Source organism: Microcaecilia unicolor, chromosome 3 (assembly GCF_901765095.1).
Source record: "Microcaecilia unicolor chromosome 3, aMicUni1.1, whole genome shotgun sequence".
NCBI classification, from domain to species: Eukaryota; Metazoa; Chordata; class Amphibia; order Gymnophiona; family Siphonopidae; genus Microcaecilia; species Microcaecilia unicolor.
Window position 1 is genome coordinate 283221776 of NC_044033.1, and position 25750 is coordinate 283247525.

Here is a 25750-nt window from a genome sequence, read left to right on the forward strand (position 1 = left end):
TTATTTATTACATTTGTATCCCACATTTTCCCACCTATTTGTAGGCTCAATGTGGCTTACATAGTGCCGGAGAGCTGTTTACAGACTCCAGAGTAAACACATTCAAGGTGATGTTGTGGTAAGATAAAGTTCATGTGGTAGGACCACGTGAAGGAATTATACAACGGGAGAGTTGTGTGATGACCATTACGAATTTTAGTGTAGTTATGTCGCAGAGATCAGGCATTTACGTTGGGTCAGGGTATGCCTTTTTGAACAGGTGAGTCTAAAGTGTTTTTCTGAAGTGTAAGTGGTCATATGTAGTTTTCAAGTCTTTTGCTATTGTGTTCCACAGTTGAGCGCTGATGTAGGAAAAACTGGATGCGTAAGTTGATTTGTATTTGAGTCCTTTGCAGCTTGGGTAATGGAGATTTAGGTACATTCGTGTTGATTTGGATGTGTTTCTAGTAGGTAGGTCGATCAAGTCTGTCATGTAGCCCGGTGCATCACCGTATATAATTTTGTGAACCATAGTGCAGATTTTGAAGGCAATGCGTTCTTTGATTGGGAGCCAGTGTAGTTTTTCGCGGAGGGGTTTTGTGCTTTCGAATCGTGTTTTTCCGAAGATGAGTCTCGCTGCTGTGTTTTCAGCAGTCTGGAGTTTCTTTAAGGTTTGTCATCCCGCAAAAATTCCATTACAATAGTCTGCATGGCATAGTACCATTGATTGTATGAGGTTGCAAAATGTTGAGTTTCCACATTGAATAGAACATTTTCTTTGTTGTCGATTTTACTTGGCTCTCTAGTGTTAAGTTGTGATCCAATATAATGCCTAGGATTTTCAGGCTGAGACAGGGAGGGTGTGGTCTGGGGTGTTAATGGTTATGGGATTGTCCGTGGTGTGTTGGGATGAAAGGATGAGACAGTGAGTTTTTTTCTTTGTTGAGTTTTAGTTGAAATGCATTTGCCCAAGAGTCCATGGTATTCAAACTGATCTTGATTTTGTTAGCAATTTCTGTCAATGTAGATCTGTAGGGGATGTGTATAGTGACATCATCTGCATAGATGAAAGGGTTAAGGCCTTGGTTAGATAAGATCTTGGCTAGTGGGGTCTTCATTAGGTTGAAGAGGATCGGCAATAGCGGTGATCCTTCTGGTACTCTGCAGTCTGCTTTCCACGGTGATGATATGTTTGATTTTGATTTTACTACTACTACTATTTAACATTTCTAAAGCGCTACCAGGGTTGCGCAGCGCTGTACAATTAACAAAGAAGGACAGTCCCTGCTCAAAGGAGCTTACTTGATATGTTCTTGTGGTTAGGAAACCCTTGATCCAGCTAAGTATGTTGCCAGCAATCCCGAATTTGTCGAGTAATCTTATTAATATATTATGGTTTACCATGTCAAATGCACTAGACGTGTCGAATTGGAGGAGGAGGAGGATGTTGTTACCTATTGCTATTTCCTGCTTGAATTTGGCAAGGAGAGTGAGTAGTACTGTTTCTGTGCTGTGTAACGAGCGAAAACCAGACTGTGATTCATGTAATATTGAGAATTTGTTTATATAGAGGGGCATAATCGAAAGATCGTCCAAATACGAATTAGGACGTTCTTACGAAAGCGTCCAAAAATAGACATGTAAAACCGAAAAATAGTATGTGCGTTTTTAGATAAACGATTATCCCTGTAGCAAAACAATCAAATGAGGAGCGCATAAGCGTCACAAAATTGGGCGCTCTAACACGGTCGATTATTGCAGGTGCAAACGACCAAATCAGAAAGTGTGTAAAAGAATGCACATAGGTGTACCGCAAGTACAGTACATGTTCTGGCCATCTTACTGGAAAATATGAGGAACGCGTAATATGTGTCAACTACAGAAAAATCATGCTTCTCCACCCATACTTTCCTCATATGTGCCCATCTGCATGTCCGGATCTGCATGCACTGTACACCTACTGAACATGCAGCTATATGCATATTGTGTATATGTGAAAAGGGTCGGCTGCGTCATACTCATCTATATAAGGCCGCACACATAACCAGGCATGTGCACATCAAAGACGTCTATGCTTACGAGGGCGTCCACGTGCTGATAGGGCCATATATGGGATGGTCATCCATATATGGAGCTGTGCATGAAACGACGTCCCTCACGCAAGGTCGTCTATATAAGGCACTTGTTTTCCAACACGTGGAAAAATGGCGCAGCGACGGGAGCCGAACTTCGGGCAGGAGGAGAGCCTGCTGCTGGTGCGCCTGTGCCTAAGGCACCGGCACAGGCTCTTCATACAACACCACCACCTGCCCCCCAGGCTCCAGGCCATGCGAGCCTGGTCCCGCATCAGGGACAGGCTTGAAAGGTAAGGTTATGGGCCAACCCCCCTCCCCTCCTGTACCTACACATATAACAGCTCCGTCATCAATGTTACCACCAGTAACTGGAGTGTCCATGCAAGGATAATGAGTAATATAGCAACATGCACAATCACTAATAAATTGTATGTTATTGAAAGGACGACCATTCCCACATCCCTACAAGAATGTATTTCGTTAGTTATGTATGTCTTGCCTGTGAAGGCCACATTTTCCAACCCCTCTTTGCAGCCTCTATGTGGCTTACAACGCATCCGAATAGTGGAAACATGATACCAATGAAACGTATACCATACTTTATAACATGGTCATGATAACACATATAAAGTAGTTTTACAATCATACATTATAATGCATACAAACGGTACTTTCTGGCCTCATGTCCACCTCTCTGGCATCATCTGCATAGGAACCAACTCGGTGGCTGCTGTGGGTGCTTGACCACCCCCAATATAAAATAAATGCCTTGTATGTATGGAGGGAGGGGTAATCTCCACTGGGGGTTCCACCCCCCAAAATGGTAAAAAGGTGGCTCCTATGATTCAGTACCAATGGAGGTGGTCCCCCCCCCCCCCCCCCAACACTGTTGACCCTCTCTCTCTCTGGTATTTGAATAGCAAATGAATGTGTGCAGAGGACAAAAAGGACCATCCCCCCCTGACCCCTGCTCTACAAACTTATATCTTACAGACGCTTTGGAGTGCACCGGGACCTGGAGTCCCTCAGGAGGCGGTTCTGCCGTGTGAGGCGGGAGAGGCCCGACCTCATCCGGGCGGTGCGGAGGCACCTCAGGGCTCGCCGTAAGTATTCAAAAACAGGACACCTGTACAGATTTGTAAATACACTTCTTGAATAATGCGAATGTATTGTACAATATCAATTCCCATGTGCCTAATAGCCAACTAGTAAGTAATAACATATCTGTCCCAGATCAAGGATGCAGGTTGCAGGGGTTCTCCCATGAGTGTGGCTGCAACTTCCGACCATCCCCCCGAGATGAATGAGATGATATGCCTCACTTTACTATTCCTCTTTCTGTGGTGGCTGATTAGTGTGTCCTGGTAGACCTGCCTGAGGCCCTACTTTTACTGCATGTCATGGCCTAACTCACATAAAAGTTTTGTGCTCAACACCCTTCCCACTGCCCCCCCTCCCCAATAAATCCTACAACAACTGCCCATCAACCCCTCGTTGCATCTCACAATGCAAACATGCTGGTCAGCAATGAATTTGGTATGGCAACATGTCCTGTGTGGTGTGTGTCAGAGGAGGTTCCAGGGTTCTTTGTCATGTCATCTGATGCAGCTCATTCCCCATGGGCATAGGCTACGCCTTACCACACCCTGGCCCATCCCCTGCCTCACGCCACCCAGCTACTGCACTATGCAAGCCATGTTGTATGCGCTGATCTCAATCACACTCCTTTTACATACACAGGGCTCCACCACCAGCAAGCCGAGCGGGCAGATGAGGAGGGCCACCACCTGCAGGAGGAGGAGGAGCAGGAGCAGGAAAGCCACGAGGAGGAGGAGGAGCAGGAGCAGGAAAGCCACGAGGAGGAGGAGGATGAGGAGGCGGCAGCGCCTGCACAGGAGGCGGAGGAGGAGGAGTCGTCGGGCTCGGAGGAGGGGGTCCTCGTCATAGATGAGGACTATATAGAGGCCCCCTCCCCACCTGTACCAGCAGCAGAGCCCTCTCCCTCCCCTCGGCCATCCACATCCCCTGCGGCAGCACCATCACCTGCCCCACCGCCTTCCCCTGGGTCTGCTCCGTCCCCTGGGCCTGCTCCAGCCCGTGGGCCACCTCCAGCAGCCCTAGGCGCAGGTGCCATGATGCGCCTCCTGCAGCAGCTGGTAGATGGCCAGCAGCAGCTAGTAGTTGGCTAGCACCAGCTGCTGCAGGAGGTGAGAGCCCTACGGCAGGGCAATGAGCAGCTCCAGGGCCCACTAAGGGTACTGCTGGGCCTGCTCATTGCCCTGCTACAGAGGGCTTTAGTCAGAGGGCGTGCCCGCCCTTGACTTAAATTGGGGGGGGGGGGATTGTTGGGGGTGTGGGGAGGGAATTGTTGGGGTTCTGTGTGGGGGGGGAGGGAATTGTTGGGGTTGTGTGTGTGTGTGGGGGGGAGGGAAATGTTGCGGTTCTGTGTGGGGGGGGGAGGGAATTGTTGGGGTTGTGTGTGGGGGGGAGAGAAATGAGGTTCTGTGTGGGGGGGAGGGAATTGTTGGGGTTCTGTGTGTGGGGGGGAGGAAATTGTTGGGGTTCTGTGTGTGGGGGGGGGGAATTGTTGGGGTTGTGGGGGGAGGAGGGCATTGTTAGGGGTTGTTTTGTAGGGGTGGGGGTGGGGGGAAATAAATGTTTTTGTTACACTTTAACTATCAGGGTGTGTGTGTGTTTGTCTCCCTTGTGCATTACATATAAGCAAATGGTGCTGTTGAGTTGAGAGGAAGGAGGCAGCAATATGCATAGCATTAAATGTGCTGTGTGAATGAGAAAGTTGATGTCTGTCTGAGAATGTTGGTCATACAGAAGGCCACCTGTTCATTCCAACCTGCTTGGCCATATGTGCAGGGGGGTTGGGCCGGGGAGCCTGGATGGATATTTGTGTTCATGAATACAAATGGCCAGCCAGCCTCTCTCCCTCCCTCCCTCCCTCCCCTCCACCATACTGACCCACAACACAGAGTGCCATCAATAAGAGATTAATAGTGTAGCACGTGTGATCTGCCAAGTAGACACTTCCACATAACCCCAGGTAGCATATACACAGTGTTTGCTGTCTGATGGTCACACATCCTTACCCACAAGCCACATTGGTGGGGGGGCCCAAGAAGGACCTACAAACAGCTGGCTCATATTTTCACATTCAATACATCAGCTATGGTACATAATGCTGAGGAGAAAAGGGGAAACAATGGGAAACCCAATAGATGGATGGTTACTTCATCACAGTTGCAATGTAATACTTGTGTTAGAGAAAGGCACAAATAAAAATGGTGCTCATTATTTGCAGGTGTGATCACACTTTCTCCAGTAGTAGATCAAAGTGTGTTACATTCAGGTATTCTGGGTTTGTGTCAAAGTTTGTCCCTGAAGTGACTTGCCTTAGGTGGGATTTGAACCAGCAACCTTATGATTATAAGGCTGGTGCTCTAACCACTAGGCCACAGCAGCCACCAGACTATAGCCACCTGCAGGTACTTTGGGTTGGGACCTATACACACAACCCTCTCCCTCACCACCACGTCTTAAGGCCTCAGTGGCAGTACCTTTAGCCACCTTGAGCATTTTTTCCAGGCTACCGATTAAAAAAAATGTACATGTTCCCTACTACCTATGGAGGAATTTAGGAAGGTGTTCCATAATGTCCTAAACACATCCATTGCATTCATCATTCGCCCCTCCCCCTCCTATGGACCTTGAGAATGGGTGGCCACTTCATAAATGGGGACTGGGGTACACCACATAAACAAGGAAGATGGAACCTACCGGGAACCAATACAGCAGTTCCAACAGCTGGCCCACACCACTGAGGACCTGCCAACCCCACAGTACAGTGCACAGGAACCTGGTGAAAAGAGAGCTACCTAAGATCTGACTCCAGACTACATACAGTGAATGCACACTCCTTGACTATGAGCACAAAGAGAAGAGGTGGCAGACAAATGAGAGCTTACCTTGAACGTCTGTTTCAAGACTGTGTAGTGCGCCTTTTATCTTCTGGAACATTAGCTGCACATCTCCCTGATTGAAATGACCCTTACCGAGGGGTGCTTGATTTGGGGCGAGTGTAGCAAATTCGTCGCCCCCACAGACTGCCTGCTACAACCAGGCAGAGAGAATGGGAGAAAGGAAGGGAGCATCAGGGGATGTGGAAGAGAGGAATCGGAAGGCGTGGTGGCTGAGGCCCAGCAATAATCCCCCCCCTAAATATACAGGTGTACCCAAGCATACATTGCTAAACACAAACCTTATTATAAGTGAGGGTAAAACCCTGTAAATGATTATTACGAACAACCGGCAAGGTCCCAGTGCAGGAAATGGCAGGTTAAATGGCAATGAAGAAAGGGAAGGCAGGTGGAGACACCCATACTTATCTACTCATAATCGAAATCATGTGCTAATTGCTATCTCAGCTGGGCACACTTAGGAATTATGTGTATAATTGAAAAACAAACGCCCATATCAGAAACGCCTATTCCCCCGTCTCAATGGGCGTTCTTGGCGACTATATAAACGCCCACTCCGTATTTTCGAAAACCCCCTTGGTACAATGCCGCCGCGTCAGCCCCCAACCCGGAAGGGTAATTTTTCCGAAGGTGAGGTGGAGCTCCTGGTGCAGGAGATACAACAACGGCACCGGAGTCTGTTTGCTCCCACAGGGCAGAGGCTGGCTGCAACCACGAAGCAGCGGGAATGGGAGGCAGTACGGGACAGCCTGAATGCTGTGACCATTCTGGGAGAGACGTGGAGGATTGCAAGAGAAAGTGGCGGAAGCTGAGGAGGGATGTCAGGAGGAAGGCGGGGGCCAATCCCCCAGGACATGACACAGCCAACCTCACCCCCATGGAGCTGATGGTTCACTCCCTCCTACCCCAGGAGGGCATCCACGGGATTGGCTCCCTCGACACCTCGGCCCAGGCTGAGGACTCAGGTAGGTTTTTCATTATGCAGTTGGGGTATCTGTTGTGCTGCAGTACACTTGTGTTATAGAAGTTGGGGCCAGGGGGAGGGAGGTGAGGAGTGGGGGGCAGGAGGAGGGAGGTGGGGGGGAGTGTCTCTGGCTGTCTTTATGTACATTAACAGGCCACCTTTATGATGCTGTTGTGACCTGGTAACCCCTACTCACTAGCTCTCTACCCTTACTCCCTATCCCTACTGTTGTCATTGGGTTTCCTCTTGTCCTGTGTGCGCATCTTAATTTAATTGTAAGCTCTATTTGAGTAGTGGTAGTGTTCATGTGTGTTATAGGAGCAGACTGGGTGGGTGCTGTGGGTGTGTGAGCACCCCCAATATTGAGGAAAGATCATGTAGCTGTGCAGGGAGGAGTTTTGTGCACTGGGCTTAGCACCCCCAATAATACTTTACAGTTGGCTCCTATGGGTGTGTGTAGGTTACTACTGTGGCACAACTTTGGGGGCCTTCCTTCCCTACTACTCCCTCCTATTTTCCCATCAACAAACTGTGCCTAGTTCCTTCTGTGACCTCTCTGCTCTACTGAGTGTGGGCCACATGCATTCAACTGAAGGAGCCTGTAATGGGGGTCATAAAGCAGTTCTATGCAGTCTACCAAGTCAGTAGTAACACAACACATGCTGAAATGTTGTTCAATTTAACAATTATACAACAAACAGCTTGTCCACAACGTTGTGAGTGGTGTCCTTCTCTTGGCTGATCGTCCACCACCTCTACCCAGCTGCCTGTGGGGCTCTCTCTTTCGCACCCGTGTCAATTCCATTCCTCCTCACCATCTCTTTGCTGGGTCATCAGGTTGGGGGACATGCCAATGTATATGAATGCTGAAAGACAAAAGTGGGTTATTTGCACCAACACTATTCCTCACTCTTGTGCCATACAGGTGATGACTCAGAGGAGGCTGGCCCTAGTGGCCTGCAAGGCCAACGCCCTACACCAGCAGTCCAGCCTCAACCTCCACAGCCTGCAGCACCAGCAGTCCAGCCTCTGCCTCCAGCCCCTGCAGCACCAGCAGTCCAGCCTCCACCACCTGCACCAGCTGTCCAGCGTCTGCCTCCACCACCACCTGCACCAGTCCAGCCTCTGCCTCCACCACCTGCAGCAGCAGAACCTGCAGTACAGGCACATCCTCCACCAGCACCACCAGCAGAGGCCGCACCTCCAGCACCGGATGACTTTGGTGAGGAGGAGAAGGATGCATATAGGGGGCCAGCTCCTCCCCAGAGGCCATCCAGCCAAAGGAGGCAATTCCTGCGGCTGGCCACAGAATTACTACGCCACAACGTGCGCTTGGAGGAGTACCGGTAGCAGAAACTAGAGCTGCAGCGCCAAGCACTGGAGGCATAGCAGCAAGCCCACCAGGAACTCCTCCAGGCGCAACGCGAAGGCCACCAGGAGGTGCTCCAGCAACTCAAACGGCTGGAGCAGAGCATCCAACACCTGCGCCCTCAGGTCACAGCACCTACTCCAGCCCCCGTGCTGCTGGAGCAGGACCTGCCATCAACTTCCTCCTCCACTGACCACCAACCACCAGCTAAGAGGTGGGCGTTGCGATCGTCCGCCTCCGCACCCACTCCTGCAGCACCCACCAAATCTGCTCCCATTCTGGGTCCTGTGGCCAGACTAGAACCAACAAGGTGGCTGGATTTCCACGGCGCAGCCGAAGCTGCAGGCTGCTGTGGGGATACGGAGGAGGACACTGGGAGCAGCACCTCAGAAGAGGGTGAACAGACTTCCCGTGCAGCACCAGCTGCAAAGGAAGGCCGTGGGAGGGGTAGGAGGGGACGGGAGAAGGGAAGGGGAAAGTGATGGGACATGCTGTAGGGTGAGGGTTGGTGGGAGGGGGGATGGGTGTGGGAGGGGGGTGGTGGTGGTGGTGGTGGTGGTGGTGGGGTTGAACACAGTAACACATGCACTTAATGTAAATAAATAAATGTACACTTACTTTCACCTAAAACTTGTTTCAATGAGTCTTTGTCTTGCTCTTAAGCCAAGCTGGTAGGCATTGAGCTCTGCTCTGTGGGCTGGGGGTGGAGGGGGCTCCTCTTCCAGCTCATCTGGGGCCTCTTCTGGTGGTGGCTGTGGCTCCTCTGGGAGAGGCTGTCCTCTGCGCTGGGCCAAATTGTGTAACATGCAGCACGCCACAAAGATCTTGGCCACCTTTTCTGGACTGTAGAGCAGCTCTCCTCCAGACCGGTCCAGACAGCGGAACCGGTTTTTCAACAAACCAAAGGTGCGCTCAATGATCCCCCAGGTGCTGCGATATCTCCTGTTGTAGGTTTCTTCTGCCCCTGGTTGTGGGTGGATCAGGGGGGTCATGAGCCATGTCCTCTGCGGGTAGCCTTGGTCACCTTTGGAGAAAAGCAGAATGAGATAGATGAGTGTGTATTGCTTGGAGCAGGTACAGGGGGGGCGGGGGGATTTGGATAGTGGGTTGTGGAGTGAGGTGGAGGAAGCCAGGGCGGAGGGTTGCCCAGTGGAGGAGGTATAGTATGGGTACATGCATGTTGCACTTACCTAGTAGCCATCCACCAATGAACTCCCCTCGCTCGAACCTGTGGAAGATGCCCGAGTGCTGTAGGATGTAGGCATCATGGGTGGAGCCGGGGTACCTGGCACACACGTCTAATATCTCCCCCTGGGCATCACATGCAACTTGCATGTTCATAGAATGAAATGCCTTCCTATTTCTGTAGCTGGCTTCGTGTGCCCGGGTGGGTCTGAGGGCTACGTGTGTGCAGTCTATCACACCGATGACCGAGGGGAATCTAGCAAGAGCATAGAAGGTGGCCATGTTGTTGTGCAGGGCCTGGGGGGTGGTGGGGAAAGTGATGTAGTGTGAGGTGTGAGTTATAAAGGCATCCAGGAACTGTGTGAGTCAGTGTGAAATAGAAGCCTGGGTGAGGCCTGTGTTAGCAGCTAATACGGATTGAAAACTCCCAGTGGCCAGGACAGAGAGAGAGGAAGTGATTTTGAGGTGGGCAGGGATGGGGTTATTCCTACATGTCTGGGGCTGAAGGAGGGGTTTCAGCTGCTCACACAGCTGAAGAATGGTGGCCCTATCAAACCTGAACCTTGTTAGACACTGCTGGTCAGTGAGTTGTAGGAAGGTGGTGCGGGGCCTAAACACTCGGGGCCGTGAATACCTCCTGCGGTGGGTGGCCTCTTCATGTAGCATGCATGCCACAAGTGCATTAAGTGCATCCATATCCCCACCACCAGTGCAAGTATTAGGACTAGTAGTCAAACACCAACACACACAGATCTGTCACTTCCAGCCACCACGCTCTCTGGCCACTCAGTCGCCAAACAGTACAGGAACACAGAGACAAACGGAGGTCAGGGAATAGAGTATACACGTGGGAAGAGTGAATGGGGAGGGATAGGGGGAGGGGAAGGGGGCGATGGAGCAAAGGAGTAGGAGTAAGGAAATGTCAAAGGGTAAGACACAAAAGAGGCAGGGCACACAGACGAACGTAACAGGTACTCAACACGCTCGGCTTTCTCTCTGCAACCACCAATTCAGCTCTTCCACCAACGATGTCGCCACTCTCCAACTACGCACAATCGCTAATGGGTCTAAAGGCGATTTCCCCCTTGCTCTGGTCACTTTTATTTCGGGTCCATCATATTACGCCCATCTTCCCGCTCAACCAGAGCCATTTCGCTATTCGTTATATGTTGTACACGTCCACGTCGTATTGCCGCCCCTAACACGCCCCCGACACGCCTCTTATTTGAACGTTTTTACGTGAACGTACAAGCGACACGGACGCACTGAAACATTGGTTTACATTATATTGATTTACTCGTTTTTGTGAGATAAACGTCTATCTCCCGATTTAGGTCGTAATATAGGCGTTTTTGTCTTTCGATTATAAGCAGGATAGTCTGTTAGTTGTTTGGCGACCATGCTGTCCATCAGTTTGACTTACAACAGGATGAATGCTACTGGTCAGTAGTTGGTGATTTCATTTGCTTTTTTCATGGTGTCTTTTGGTATTGGGGTGAGTACATTATTGCCCTTTTCCTTCGGGAAGAGGCCTTGCTGGAGCATGTAGTTTAGGTGGGATGTGAGGTATGCTATGAAGCGGTCAGGGACGGATTTCAATAGGTAGTTGGGACAGGTATCTAGTTTACAGTGAGTGTTGGTGAACCTCCTGAGCGCCTGTGCTACAGTATCGACAGTAAGGAGGGTGAAGTTTAGCCAAGTGCGGTTGGCCAGGTGTTCTCCAATGGTTGAGTCCAGCTCGTTTAGGAAGTTTTCGATGTCAGTGTTGCCTTGGGGTAGTGTGTTGCGTTGGTTTACAATTTTTTCGTTGAAACATTTAGCAAGTTTGTCTGCAGATGGTGTGTCTGTGTTCGAAGCAATGACCAGGTTGGTATCTAGGAGTTTGTTCACGAGTTGGTATAATTTCTTTGTGTCTTTGTAGTCTGTTCCTATTGTAGTTTTAAAGTATGATCTTTTGGTCTGTCTTATTGCGTATTTGTATTTTCTTTGTGATTGTTTCCATGTGTTGAGTGTGTGTTCATCTTTTGTTTTTTCCATGCTCGTTCAAGTTTCCTGGATTGTGTTTTCAGCTTTTTCAGTTCATCGTTGAACCATGGTATTGAGCTGTGCTTGCGTGACGTTCTTGTTCGTAAGGGTGCTATTTTGTCTAGTCTGCTTTTACATCTTTTATCCCATTCCAGGAGGTAGTCTGTAGATTCTGTTTGTGCTGTTCAATCATTGTTGTATATCAGTTGCCAGAATGTTTTCGTGTCTACATGACCTCTTGATGTGTATGATGAGTATTCTTGGATTTGGTGTACTCCCTTCGTTCGCCAGTGTAGGGATAGGTTTAGTTTGTAATGATCAGTCCAGGGTGTTTCTGTCCATTTAATATTTGTATATGTTAAGTTCTGGTCTGTTGAAAGTTTGTGTGAAATGAGATCAAGTGTGTGCCCTTTGACGTGGGTTGCTTGCATTTGTGGCCCTTTGAGGTCCCATAGGTGAAGGAATTCCTTACATTCTCGTGCGTTAATTGAGTTTGGGTCTTCTAAGTGAAAGTTGATGTCTCCTTGTACTAGTACATTGGAGTTGGTTACACATGTGTTTGAGATGAAGTCCATGAAGTTAATCTGGCCTTTGTTCCAATTACCTGCAGGTCTGTAGAACAAGACACAATTTAAGTAGTCACATAGGGTTTTGTTGTGGATTCTGATTGAAGCGATTTCAAGTTGGGGTGTCATGGACTCGGCAGTGGTTTTGATGGTAAACTGAGATTGGTAGATTAGTGCTATGCCTCCACCTCTTTTTCCTTTTCTGGTCCAGTGCGTGATTTTGTATCCTGGAGGGCACAGGTCTAGGATTATGGGGTATTTTTGGTTGTGGATCCAGGTTTCACCGATGAAGAGTAGGTCAAGGTCTTCTGCCATGATCCAGTCTGTTATAGTTGCTGTTTTGTTTACTGCGGATCTGGCATTGATGTAGCCCACTTGGATTGTTTGGTTTGAGTCTTCTGTGTTTGGTGTTGTGTGGACTTTTATTAATTGTCATTTCTTAGTTGGGGTGGTTTTGTTTGGGCCCTTCTTTGCATTCTGATTTGTCTATAGTTGGTATACTTCCTTTGTTTAGGTTGTTGTCTGTTTGATGAGGTGTGGTGTGTCTGATCAGTCTTTGATGATTGTGCAGTATGTGTATGATATTGCTGGCTGCAAGAGGGGTGGTTAGTGTAAAGTGGATCAGTGATAAGGAATAGATTATTAGGAGTAGTTTGAGGGTATTCATTTTGGTTTCTTTTCACTGTGGGCTAGTAGTGTGGCTATTCCTGATGACTGGATGTGTGGGAATAGTTTTGTTCTTTGGCGTGAGTCTGGTGTTTTGGTCTTGTGTGTTCTTTCAGCTTGCTATTCTAGCTGTAGAGGTCAGTGCAGGGGGATGTTAGCAGGTGGTTAGCAGGGGGGTGTCACATATGCAGCCCAAAAGGACTTAGGTTGGGAGATTCCAACTTCAGTGCACCTTCATGGGATTAGCAGGGTGGTTGCATACAAGCATCACAAAAAATTCAGGTTGGGAGTTTCCTCCTCACTCCGCTCCTGCCTCAAAATCCCTGATCAACTTTGCATCATACAGAAGTTTCAGTTCAATTTCAGTTCAGAGATTTTGCTCTTAGTCAGGGGAGAGGCGCTTGAATGACAATAGGAAGGCAATCCACTCAGTTGCTCTTTGATATGTGATTGGCATGGGATGTTGGCTCCTTGATACTGTTTCAAATCTCCACACGCTCCTCTGATCATTCCCAGCCAGCTCCCCAGCCAATGTGCCCAGCAGTCCCAAGCATTCCTTTCCCTAAGTCAAATCTCGCCCACACTCCACATATGATCAGCTGTTCTGAGGTATGCCCCAGGGCACAGGGACTCCGACTGCTCCCAGGCACAGGGACTCCGGCTTCTCCTGGAGTGGATGCAGGCTGCTCCCACCGTGGCTGCCGTGAGCGGCGTGGAGCCGTGGTGGCCAGTCACAGGGTCGGCCTCGGCCTCGGGGTCGCCGTCGGGATTGTTCCTCACGACTGCCTCCCGGCTCCACAGCCTCATGTGCGGTGCTCCTCTTTCTCCACCTCTCCTTGCAGTCTTGGCGGCCAGCCGGCTGTTCGGCGCTCTCCTCGCTGCCGCCAAGCCTGCGATGCCGGGGGTGTAGATGGGCGCCAATGTCCGGTCCGGAGCCATGCTGTGATCCTGTGGCCGCTCCGCAATCCCAAGGCTGGGAGGGAGCTGTATCCAGCATGGACCCGCCCAGGGAGGACCGTCGAGGGATGTTTGCGCGGCATTCCGGGCTTAGGAATGTGGTCATATATAGAAGGTAATTTTCAAAATATTTTATAAAGGTGAAACAAAGTTGCTTAACAGCATAGCAAGATACCAGTTCTCAATCATGAATGAAGTCATTGGTCTGAGTCTAAATCAGAATATTTACTTAAAAGATGCCATACTGGGAAAAACCAAAGGTCCATCAAGCCCAGCATCCTGTTTCCAACAGTGGCTAATCCAGGTCACAAATACCTGGCAAGATCCCCAAAAGTACAAAACATTTATACTGCTTATCCCAGAAATAGTGGATTTTCCCCAAGTCCATTTAATAATGGTCTATGGACTTTTCCTTTAGGAAGCCGTCCAAACCTTTTTAAAACTCTGCTAAGCTAACCGCCTTTACCACATTCTCTGGCAACGAATTCCAGAGTTTAATTACACGTTGAGTGAAGAAAAAGTTTCTCTGATTCGTTCTAAATTTTCTACATTGTAGCTTCATCGCATGCCCCTAGTCCTAGTATTTTTGGAAAGCGTAAACAGACGCTTCACATCTAGCCGTTCAACTCCACTCATTATTTTATAGACCTCTAACATATCTCCCCTCAGCCGCCTTTTCTCCAAGCTGAAGAGCCCTAGCCGCTTTAGCCTTTCCTCATAGGGAAGTCGTCCCATCTCCTTTATCATTTTCATCGCCCTTCTCTGCACCTTTTCTAATTCCACTATATCTTTTTTGAGAGATGGCGACCAGAATTGAACACAATATTCGAATTGCAGTGGCACCATGGAGCAATACAAAGGCATTATAATATCCTCATTTTTGTTTTCCATTCCTTTCCTAATAATACCTAACATTCTATTTGCTTTCTTAGCCGCCGCAGCACACTGAGCAGAAGGTTTCAATGTATCATCAACGACGACACCTAGATCCCTTTCTTGGTCCGTGACTCCTAACGTGGAACCTTGCATGACGTAGCTATAATTCGGGTTCCTCTTTCCCACATGCATTACTTTGCACTTGCTCACATTAAAGGTCATCTGCCATTTAGACGCCCAGTCTCCCAGTCTCGTAAGGTCCTCTTGTAATTTTTCACAATCCTCCTGCGATTTAACGACTTTGAATAACTTTGTGTCATCAGCAAATTTAGTTACCTCACTAGTTACTCCCATCTCTAGGTCATTTATAAATATGTTAAAAAGCAGCGGTCCCAGCACACACCCCTGGGGGACCCCACTAACTACCCTTCTCCATTGAGAATACTGACCATTTAACCCTACTCTCTGTTTTCTATCTTTTAACCAGTTTGTAATCCACAATAGAACACTACCTCCTATCCCATGACTGTCCAATTTCCTCTGGAGTCTTTCATGAGGCACTTTGTCAAATGCCTTCTGAAAATCCAGATACACAATATCAACCGGCTCCCCTTTATCCACATGTTAGTTCACCCCTTCAAAGAAATGTAGTAGATTGGTGAGGCAGGATTTCCCTTCACTAAATCCATGTTGACTTTGTCTCATTAATCCAAGGTTTTGAATATGCTCTGTAATTTTGTTCTTAATAATAGTCTTTACCATTTTGCCCGGCACTGATGTCAGACTCACCGGTCTATAATTTCCCGGATCTCCTCTGGAACCTTTATTAAAAATCGGCGTTACATTGACCACCCTCCAATCTTCCGGTACCGTGCTCGATTTTAAGGATAAATTACATATTACTAACAATAGCTCCGCAAGCTCATTTTTCAGTTCTATCAGTACTCTGGGATGAATACCATCCGGTCCAGGAGATTTGCTACTCTTCAGTTTGTAGAACTGCCCCATTACTTCCGCCAGGTTTACAGAGAATTCATTAAGTTTCTCCGACTCGTCAGCTTCGAATACCATTTCCGGCACTGGTATCCCACCCAAATCTTCCTCGGTTAAGACTGAAGCAAAGAATTAATTTAATCTCTCCGCTATGGCTTTGTCTTCCCCTGATCGCCCCTTTTACTCCTCGAGCAGTCCAACCGATTCCTTCACCAGCTTCCTGCTTTTAATATACCTTAAAAAGTTTTTGCCTCCAATGCAATCTTTTTTCGAAGTCCCTCTTAACCTTCCTTATCAGCGCTTTGCATTTGACTTGACATTCCTTATGCTGTTTCTTATTATTTTCAGTTGGTTCCTTCTTCCATTTTTTGAAGAATTTTCTTTTAGCTCTAATAGCTTGCTTCACCTCACTTTTTAACCACGCCGGCTGTCATTTGGTCTTCCGTCCTTCTTTTTTAATACGCGGAATAAATTGGGCCTGGGCTTCCAGGATGGTGTTTTTGAACAGCATCCACACCTGATGTAAGTTTTTGACCCTCGCAGTCGCTCCTCTAAGTTTTTTTTTCACCATTCTTCTCATTTTATCATAGTCTCCTTTTTTAAAGTTAAACGCTAACATATTTGATTTCCTATGTATACTTACTTCAAAGCTAATATCAAATCCGATCATATTATGATCACTGTTATCAAGCAGCCCCAGCACCAATACCTCCCGCACCAGATCATGCACTCCACTAAGGACTAGGTCTAGAATTTTTCCTTCTCTCGTCGGCTCCTGTACCAGCTGCTCCATAGAGCTGTCCTTGATTTCATCAAGGAATTTCACCTCCCTAACGTGCCCCGATGTTACATTTACCCAGTCAATATCAGGGTAATTGAAATCACCCATTATTATTGTGTTGCCCAGTTTGTTTGCGTCCGTAATTTCCTTTAACATTTCTGCATCCATCTGTTCATCCTGGCCAGGCGGATGGTAGTACACTCCTATCACTATTCGTTTTTCCTTTACACATGGAATTTCAATCCACAGTGATTCCAACAAATGTTTTGTTTCCTGCAGAATTTTCATAAGTACATAAGTACATAAGTACATAAGTAGTGCCATACTGGGAAAGACCAAAGGTCCATCTAGCCCAGCATCCTGTCACCGACAGTGGCCAATCCAGGTCAAGGGCACCTGGCACGCTCCCCAAACGTAAAAACATTCCAGACAAGTTATACCTAAAAATGAGGAATTTTTCCAGTCCATTTAATAGCGGTCTATGGACTTGTCCTTTAGGAATCTATCTAACCCCTTTTTAAACTCCGTCAAGCTAACCGCCCGTACCACGTTCTCCGGCAATGAATTCCAGAGTCTAATTACACGTTGGGTGAAGAAAACTTTTCTCCGATTCGTTTTAAATTTACCACACTGTAGCTTCAACTCATGCCCTCTAGTCCTAGTATTTTTGGATAGCGTGAACAGTCGCTTCACATCCACCCGATCCATTCCACTCAGTATTTTATACACTTCTATCATATCTCCCCTCAGCCGTCTCTTCTCCAAGCTGAAAAGCCCTAGCCTTCTCAGCCTCTCTTCATAGGAAAGTCGTCCCATCCCCACTATCATTTTCGTCGCCCTTCGCTGTACCTTTTCCAATTCTACTATATCTTTTTTGAGATACGGAGACCAGTACTGAACACAATACTCCAGGTGCGGTCGCACCATGGAGCGATACAACGGCATTATAACATCCGCACACCTGGACTCCATACCCTTCTTAATAACACCCAACATTCTATTCGCTTTCCTAGCCGCAGCAGCACACTGAGCAGAAGGTTTCAGCGTATCATCGACGACGACACCCAGATCCCTTTCTTGATCCGTAACTCCTAACGCGGAACCTTTCAAGACGTAGCTATAATTCGGGTTCCTCTTACCCACATGCATCACTTTGCACTTGTCAACATTGAACTTCATCTGCCACTTGCACGCCCATTCTCCCAGTCTCGCAAGGTCCTCCTGTAATCGTTCACATTCCTCCTGCGACTTGACGACCCTGAATAATTTTGTGTCATCGGCGAATTTAATTACCTCACTAGTTATTCCCATCTCTAGGTCATTTATAAATACATTAAAAAGCAACGGACCCAGCACAGACCCCTGCGGGACCCCACTAACTACCCTCCTCCACTGAGAACTACTGGCCACGCAATCCTACTCTCTGCTCCTATCTTTCAACCAGTTTTTAATCCATAATAATACCCTACCTCCGATTCCATGACTCTGCAATTTCTTCAGGAGTCTTTCGTGCGGCACTTTGTCAAACGCCTTCTGAAAATCCAGATATACAATATCAACCGGCTCCCCATTGTCCACATGTTTGCTTACCCCCTCAAAAAATGCATTAGATTGGTGAGGCAAGACTTCCCCTTCACTAAATCCGTGCTGACTTTGTCTCATCAGTCATGTTTTTGTATATGCTCTGCAATTTATTCTTAATAATAGCCTCCACCATCTTGTCCGGCACCGACGTCAGACTCACCGGTCTATAATTTCCCGGATCTCCTCTGGAACCTTTCTTAAAATCGGAGTAAGTAACATTGGCTACCCTCCAGTCTTCCGGTATTACACTCGATTTTAGGGACAGATTGCATATTTCTAACAGTAGCTCCGCAAGTTCATTTTTTAGTTCTATTAATACTCTGGGATGAATACCATCAGGTCCCGGTGATTACTACTCTTCAGCTTGCTGAACTGACCCATTACATCCTCCAAGGTTACAGAGAATTTGTTTAGTTTCTCCGACTCCCCCGCTTCAAATATTCTTTCCGGCACCGGTGTCCCCCCCCAAATCCTCCTCGGTGAAGACCGAAGCAAAGAATTCATTTAATTTCTCCGCTACGGCTTTGTCCTCCTTGATCGCCCCTTTAACACCATTTTCGTCCAGCGGCCCAACCGATCTTTGGCCGGTTTCCTGCTTTTAATGTATCAAAAAAATTTTTACTATGTATTTTTGCTTCCAACGCTAATTTCTTCTCAAAGTCCTTTTTTGCCCTCCTTATCTCCGCTTTGCATTTGGCTTGGCATTCCTTATGATCTATCCTGTTACTTTCAGTTGGTTCTCTTCTCCACTTCTGAAGGATTGTTTTTTGGCTCTAATGATTTCCTTTATCTTACTGTTTAGCCACGCCGGCTGACGTTTAGTCTTTTTTCCCTTTTTTCTAATACGTGGAATATATTTGTCCTGACCCTCCAGGATGGTGTTTTTAAACAGCATCCACGCCTGATGCAAGTTTTTTACTCTGCGAGCTGCTCCTTTCAGTCTTTTTTTCACCATTTTTCTCATTTTGTCGTAATCACCTTTCTTATAGTTAAACGCTAGCGTACTTGATTTCCTAGTTTCACTTCCTTCAATGCCAATATCAAAACCGATCATATTATGATCACTGTTATCAAGCGGCCCTCGTATCGTTACCCCCTGCACTAGATCATGAGCACCACTAAGGACTAAGTCTAGTATTTTTCCTTCTCTTGTCGGCTCCTGAACTAGCTGTTCCATGAAGCTGTCCTTGATTTCATCAAGAAATCTTATGTCCCTTGCGGTGTACAGATGTTACATTACCCCAGTCTATATGCGGGTAATTGAAATCACCCATTATATTGTGTTGCCCAGTTTGTTTGCGTCCCTGATTTCCTTTAACATTTCCGCATCCGTCTGTTCGTCCTGGCCAGGCGGACGGTAGTACACTCCTATCACTATCCTTTTCCCCTTTGCACATGGAATTCAATCCACAGTGATTCCAAGGAGTGTTTTGCTTCCTGCAGAATTTTCAATCTATTTGATTCAAGGCTCTCGTTAATATACAATGCTACCCCCTCCACCAATCCGATTCACCCTATCACTACGATATAATTTGTACCCCGGTATGACAGTGTCCCACTGGTTATCCTCCTTCCACCAGGTCTCAGAGATGCCTATATATCTAATTTTTCATTTAGTGCAATATATTCTAACTCCCCCATCTTATTTCTAGGCTCCTGGCATTCGCATATAGACATTTCAAACTATGTTTGTTGTTCCTAAGTACATCATGCTTAGTACTTGACAGTATTAATTGGCAATCTTTTGTCTGATTTTTATTGTTATTTAAAGATACACGATCTACTACAATCTCTTTTGCAACCTCACTATCAGGATACTCTATCTTCCCTGTTATGGTGATATCTTTGAAAGATACCTTATCCCGAACCATGCTTTTTGAGCGACTGTCGGCCTTCCCCCCATTTCTAGTTTAAAAGCTGCTCTATCTCCTTCTTAAACGCCGATGCCCAGAAGCCTGGTCCCACTCTGGTTAAGATGGAGCCCATCCTTTCGGAATAGGCTCCCCCTTCCCCAGAATGTTGCCCAGTTCCTAACAAATCTAAAGCCCTCCTCCCTGCACCATCGTCTCATCCACGCATGAGACTCTGGAGCTCTGCCTGTCTCTTGGGCCCTGCGCGTGGCACAGGTAGCATTTCAGAAAATGCTACCCTGGAGGATCTGGATTTCAGCTTTCTACCTAAGAGCCTAAATTTTGCTTCCAGAACCTCTCTCCCACATTTTCCTATGTCATTGGTACCCACATGTACCAAGACAGCGGACTCCTCCCCAGCACTATCTAGAATCCTATCTAGGTGACACGTGAGGTCCGCCACCTTCGCACCAGGCAGGCAAGTCACCAGGCGATCCTCACGTCCACCAGCCACCCAGCTATCTATATGCCTAATGATCGAATCACCAAGTACAACAGCTGTCCTAACCTTTCCCTCCCGGGCAACATTGGAGATATATCCTCGGTGCGAAGGATAATACATCCCCTGGTGGGCAGGTCCTGGCTACAGGAGTACTTCCTACTTCACCAGGGTGATGCTCTCCTTCTAGGAGACCTCCCTCCTCCAAGGTAGCACAGGGGCTACCTGACTGGAGGTGGGACTTCTCTACAACATCCCTGTAGGTCTCCTCTATGTACCTCTCTGTCTCCCTCAGCTCCATCAAGTCTGCTACTCTAGCCTCAAGGGAACGGACACGTTCTCTGAGAGCTAGGAGCTCTTTGCATCGGGCACACACATATGACACCTCACCAATTGGGAGATAATCATACATGTGACACTCAATGCAAAAGACTGGATAGCACCCCTCTTGCTGCTGGACTGCTGACTCCATCATAGTGTTTTTTTTGAGTTTTTCCGTAATTTAAAACTTGCTAAAGTATTAAGGATATCAGCCTATCACTAACTTACAGTTCCTCCTTTAAACCCCAATCTTCAAGTTCCGAAAGCACAAGCAAAATTTGTTCACTTACCAGAGAAATATCCTCTTCTCCCAGAACTTATTAGAAGGAAAGCTTTCGGCGCGCGGCACCTTGAGCAGAGGCCCCGAGTGGATCGGAACGGACCTGGGAGTTACTCCGGCGAAGGCTCCGAGGATATGCAGATGAGCTGCAAGTCCTCCACGGCACCTGAGAAGGCAACCGGTGGGAGAGCTGGGCACCTCTCAACCAAGAAAAGGCTTACCAGGGGTTAGGCCGAAGCCAGCATTCCTCCCCCTGAGGGTCACCTGATCCTGGCTAAGAAGTACCTGGTAGCTCTGGGTAGGTGGAGCGAAAGCCCTGGGTAACTGTGGCGAAGGCCCTGGGAAGGTCGGGGTGGATTTGGGAGTCACCCCGGATGCAGCTGTGAGGATATGCAGAACGCTGCAAGTCCTCCACAGCACCTGGTAGGAGCACTGTGCACCTTGAGCAGAGGCCCCGAGTGGATCGGAACGGACCTGGGAGTCACTCTGGCGAAGGCTCCGAGGATATGCAGATGAGCTGCAAGTCCTCCACGGCACCTGAGAAGGCTCTTGTTAATATACAATGCTACCCCTCCACCAATTCGATCTACCCTATCGCTACGATATAATTTGTACCCCGGTATGACAGTGTCCCACTGGTTATCCTCCTTCCACCAGGTCTCAGAGATGCCTATTATATCTAATTTTTCATACAGTGCAATATATTCTAACTCTCCCATCCTATTTCTTAGGCTTCTGGCATTCGCATATAGACATTACAAAGTATGTTTGTTGTTCCTATTTACATGATGCTTAGTACTTGACAGTATTAATTTGCAATCTTTTGTCTGATTTTTATTTTTATTTAAGGACACCTGATCTACTACGGTCTTTTTTGCAACCTCACTATCAGGATACCCTTAATTTACAATCTTTTGTCTGATTTTTATTTTTATTTAAGGACACCTGATCTACTACGGTGTTTTTTGCAACCTCGCTATCAGGATACCCTATCTTCTCTGTTTTGGTGATATCTTTGAAAGATACCTTATCCCTTAGCATGCGCTTTTGAGCGACTGTCGGCCTTTCCCCCGTTTCTAGTTTAAAAGCTGCTCTATCTCCTTTTTAAATGCCGATGCCAGCAGCCTGGTCCCACCCTGGTTAAGGTGGAGCCTATCCTTTTGGAATAGGCTCCCCCTTCCCCATAATGTTGCCCAGTTCCTAACAAATCTAAAACCCTCCTCCCTGCACCATCGTCTCATCCACGCATTGAGACTCCGAAACTCTGCCTGTTTCTTGGGCCCTGCGCGTGGAATGGGTAGCATTTCAGAAAATGCTACCCTAGAGGATCTGGATTTGAGCTTTCTACCCAAGAGCCTAAATTTGGCTTCCAGAACCTCTCTCCCACATTCTGCTATGTCATTGGTACCCACATGTACCAAGACAACCGGCTCCTCCCCAGCACTATCTAAAATCCTATCTAGGTGACGCGTGAGGTCCGCCACCTTCGCACCAGGCAGGCAAGTCACCAGACGATCCTCATGTCCACCAGCCACCCAGCTATCTTTATGCCTAATGATCGAATCACCAACTACAACAGCTGTCCTAACCTTTCCCTCACGGTCAGCACTTGGAGACATATCCTCGGTGTGAGAGGATAGTACATCCCCTTGTGGGCAAGTCCTGGCTACAGGAGTACTTCCTACTTCACCAGGGTGATGCTCTCCTTTTAGGAGACCTCTCTCCTCCAAGGTAGCAGAGGAGCTACCAGACTGGAGGTGGGACTTCTCTACAACATCCCTGTAGGTCTCCTCTATGTACCTCTCTGTCTCCCTCAGCTCCACCAAGTCTGCTACTCTAGCCTCAAGAGAACGGACATGTTCTCTGAGAGCTAGGAGCTCCTTGCATCGGGCACACACATATGACATCTCATCAACTGGGAGATAATCATACATGTAACACTCAATTCAAAAGACTGGATAGCACCCCTTTCGCTGCTGGACTGCTGAATCCATCTTAGTGTTTTTGAGTTTTTCAATCATTTAAAACTTGCTACAGTAATAAGGATATTAGCCTAATATAAAAGTGTCTTTTAGTTTACATAGTATATTGTATGATTTATTTAGTGTTTCCTTCTTAGATGGTAATGAAATGTATTTAAAACTGTAGGAGCACTCCTTGCTTGTTACCCTAATTACAATAACTGACTATAAATGAAGAGTTGTCCTAGGGGTGGGTGAGAAGACTAAACTAGATCCTGCAGTACCTGCTAGATTCTGTTAATGCTGTGGTACACAGTTTTTAAAACTATGTGGAAAAGACTACGGAGATTAGTTGATAAAATTTGCTTTTTATATTTTTATTTTGCCTAACAGTAACCTACAATTCCTCCTATAAACCCCAATCTTTAAGTTCCCAAAGCACAAAGCAAAATAGCGTTCACTTACCAGAGAAATGTCCTCTTCTCTCGGAACTTCTCAAAGTGTGAAGCCCACTTACTTTGATATCTACTAGAATAAAAAGCACCTCCAACATTCTGAAGTTGACTCCGTGGCAGTGAAGGCTTTGTAGGGTTCATGCTGCCTGTAACGCTATATCCATCTCCTGTTGTGATGTTAGCATACTTCCTGGTTCGTCACACGCATGAGGGTGTCATTGTTCCTCCCTTCCTCCCTCCCTCCCTCCCTTCCAGTTCCAGGCCCCCTCCCTCCGATTTTTAAAAGTCATCTTCACTTACCAAGTCAGGGTTACGGCATACGGTAGCAGCGGTAAAATGCATGCAGGCCCTTCTCTCTCTCTCAGCTGTAGCCCCGCCCTTGCGGAAACAGGAAATGAGGGCGGGGACCACAGCTGAGAGAGAGAGAAGGGCTGAGCCTGCACGCCTTTACCGCTGCTGGCGGCCGATGTAACCCCAACAAGGTAAGTGAAGATGACTTTTAAAATTTGTAGGGAGGGGGCCTGGAACTGGAAGGGAGGGAGGGAGGAAGGGAGGGACGACCCTGGAACTGGGAGGGAGGGAGGGAGGGACAGAGGGGGGACCCTGGAACTTGGAGGGAGGGAGGGGGGACCCTGAAACTCGGAGGGAGGAGGGGACCCTGAAACTCGGAGGGAGGGGACGACCCTGGAACTCGGAGGGAGGGAGGGGGGTCGACCCTGGAACTCGGAGGGAGGGAGGGAGAGGGACGACCCTGGAACTGCCTACTAATTCCTACCACCCCCACTCCCACCCCCCATTATGTTCCCTCGCACTCTACCTTGGTCAGGCTCACTCATCCCTCTTACCTCCTAAGTAAAATTTGAAATGTGCAATGAACCTACTTAGGAGGTATGAAGGATGAGTGAGCCTACCCCCTAAGTAGGTTCATTGCACATTTCAAGTTTGTTATTCCCATCCTTCCTGGCAAAGATGATATTCCTATTCCCCCCAGACACCATTCATATCTAGAACAGACTGAAATATAATAGCAGTTCTACATCCAGAAAGGCCCTGTGAACTGTTCCACCATCTGCATGCACAAACTTTGGAAGCTCAGCAATCAGTTGCTCCACAGCTCCTAGGACCACATTTGCATGTGGTGTTTCCTGAAAATCCCAAAGATCACATGCTGAGCAGGAAATTAGTGAACCCAAAGGCAGGCATTCATATCAACTCATAGTGTGCCAGCCCACCTGTTAAAGCTCTTGTGGTTACAGAGTAAGTGGTTGGCATGGGGAGCTGAGTTAGCACGGACTCTAGCCGTACGGTTGCCATATGGCTCCAGAAAATGGAGGACACATTGAGCCAGTCTGAGTTTTACTTCCATTGCATTCAATGGAAGCAAAACCCGGACTGGATCAATGTGTCCTCCTTTTCCTGGAGCTACATGGTAACCCTACTCTAATGCCTTGTTCAAAAATGGAAATGAGCACCTGATTTGGTGATAACAGCTTTGGCACAATGCCCCCTCTTTTATTCGTCACAACTCCAGCACAACATCCCTCTTACTCTCTTCTTTTACCAAACATTCCCTTCTTTCTCCTCGATTCTCTGCATAACACCATTATCCCCTCACTCCCCTTTTTCCCTGACCCACATGATATGGAAGGATATGGGGTGGCACACCACAATAGCAGTACCCCCTCATTTATGGTGCCCTGCAAAGCCACATAGGCCACATAACCCTAAAAGCTAGCCTGTAGCAGAGTTGTGCTGGGAGTGAGAATGGAAAGCCAGGGCTTAGCAGCTGAACAAAGAGTAAAACCAAACCAAGAAGCCCTTACCCCCTTCCAAACTCCACCCATCTTTCCTGTAACCTCTTCCTGCTGCTACCATGCTATTTCTTTGGGACAGTATAGCATAATGAGCCCACTTAGTCCAACACCACTGTCTCCTATAAGATGTAACAAGGGAATGACTGTTTTGTTTTTCTGAAAAAAAAAAAAAAAAAGAGTATTCAATCTCTATATTTCAGAACTGCCAAAGAGAAGCGATTTTAAAGATATTTTTCAGACTATAACATCAAATACTGGCACAATCCCCTCCTTCCAGTAAAATAACATATTAATTCTGGTGACTTCAGGGCTGGAGGAGAAGGGCAAAATATAGCTATTGCCTACCCTTGATCAAGCCCAGCTGGCACACAAATCTGTACTAAAAACTTAAATAGTTTTTCAACCTTTGTGTCTGTAGATGAACTTCAGTCTTCTGTCTCTACTTGTTCTTGGTTTTCTCTCTGACCTCACATTCCTTCTTTTATGGATTCTCTTCCAGTCTTCCTCCCATGCCATCATTATTCCATGTATATTTGTCTCTCTGTTCTGTTCCTCGACAGC

At 47.5% G+C, this 25750-nt stretch overlaps 1 protein-coding gene across 1 annotated transcript in view; it reads left to right on the plus strand.

Annotated features, from left to right (window-relative positions):
• Window positions 1-25750, plus strand: part of PCNX2 (pecanex 2) — a 1017260-nt gene that overhangs the window by 612654 nt on the left and 378856 nt on the right. The window lies entirely within an intron of this gene.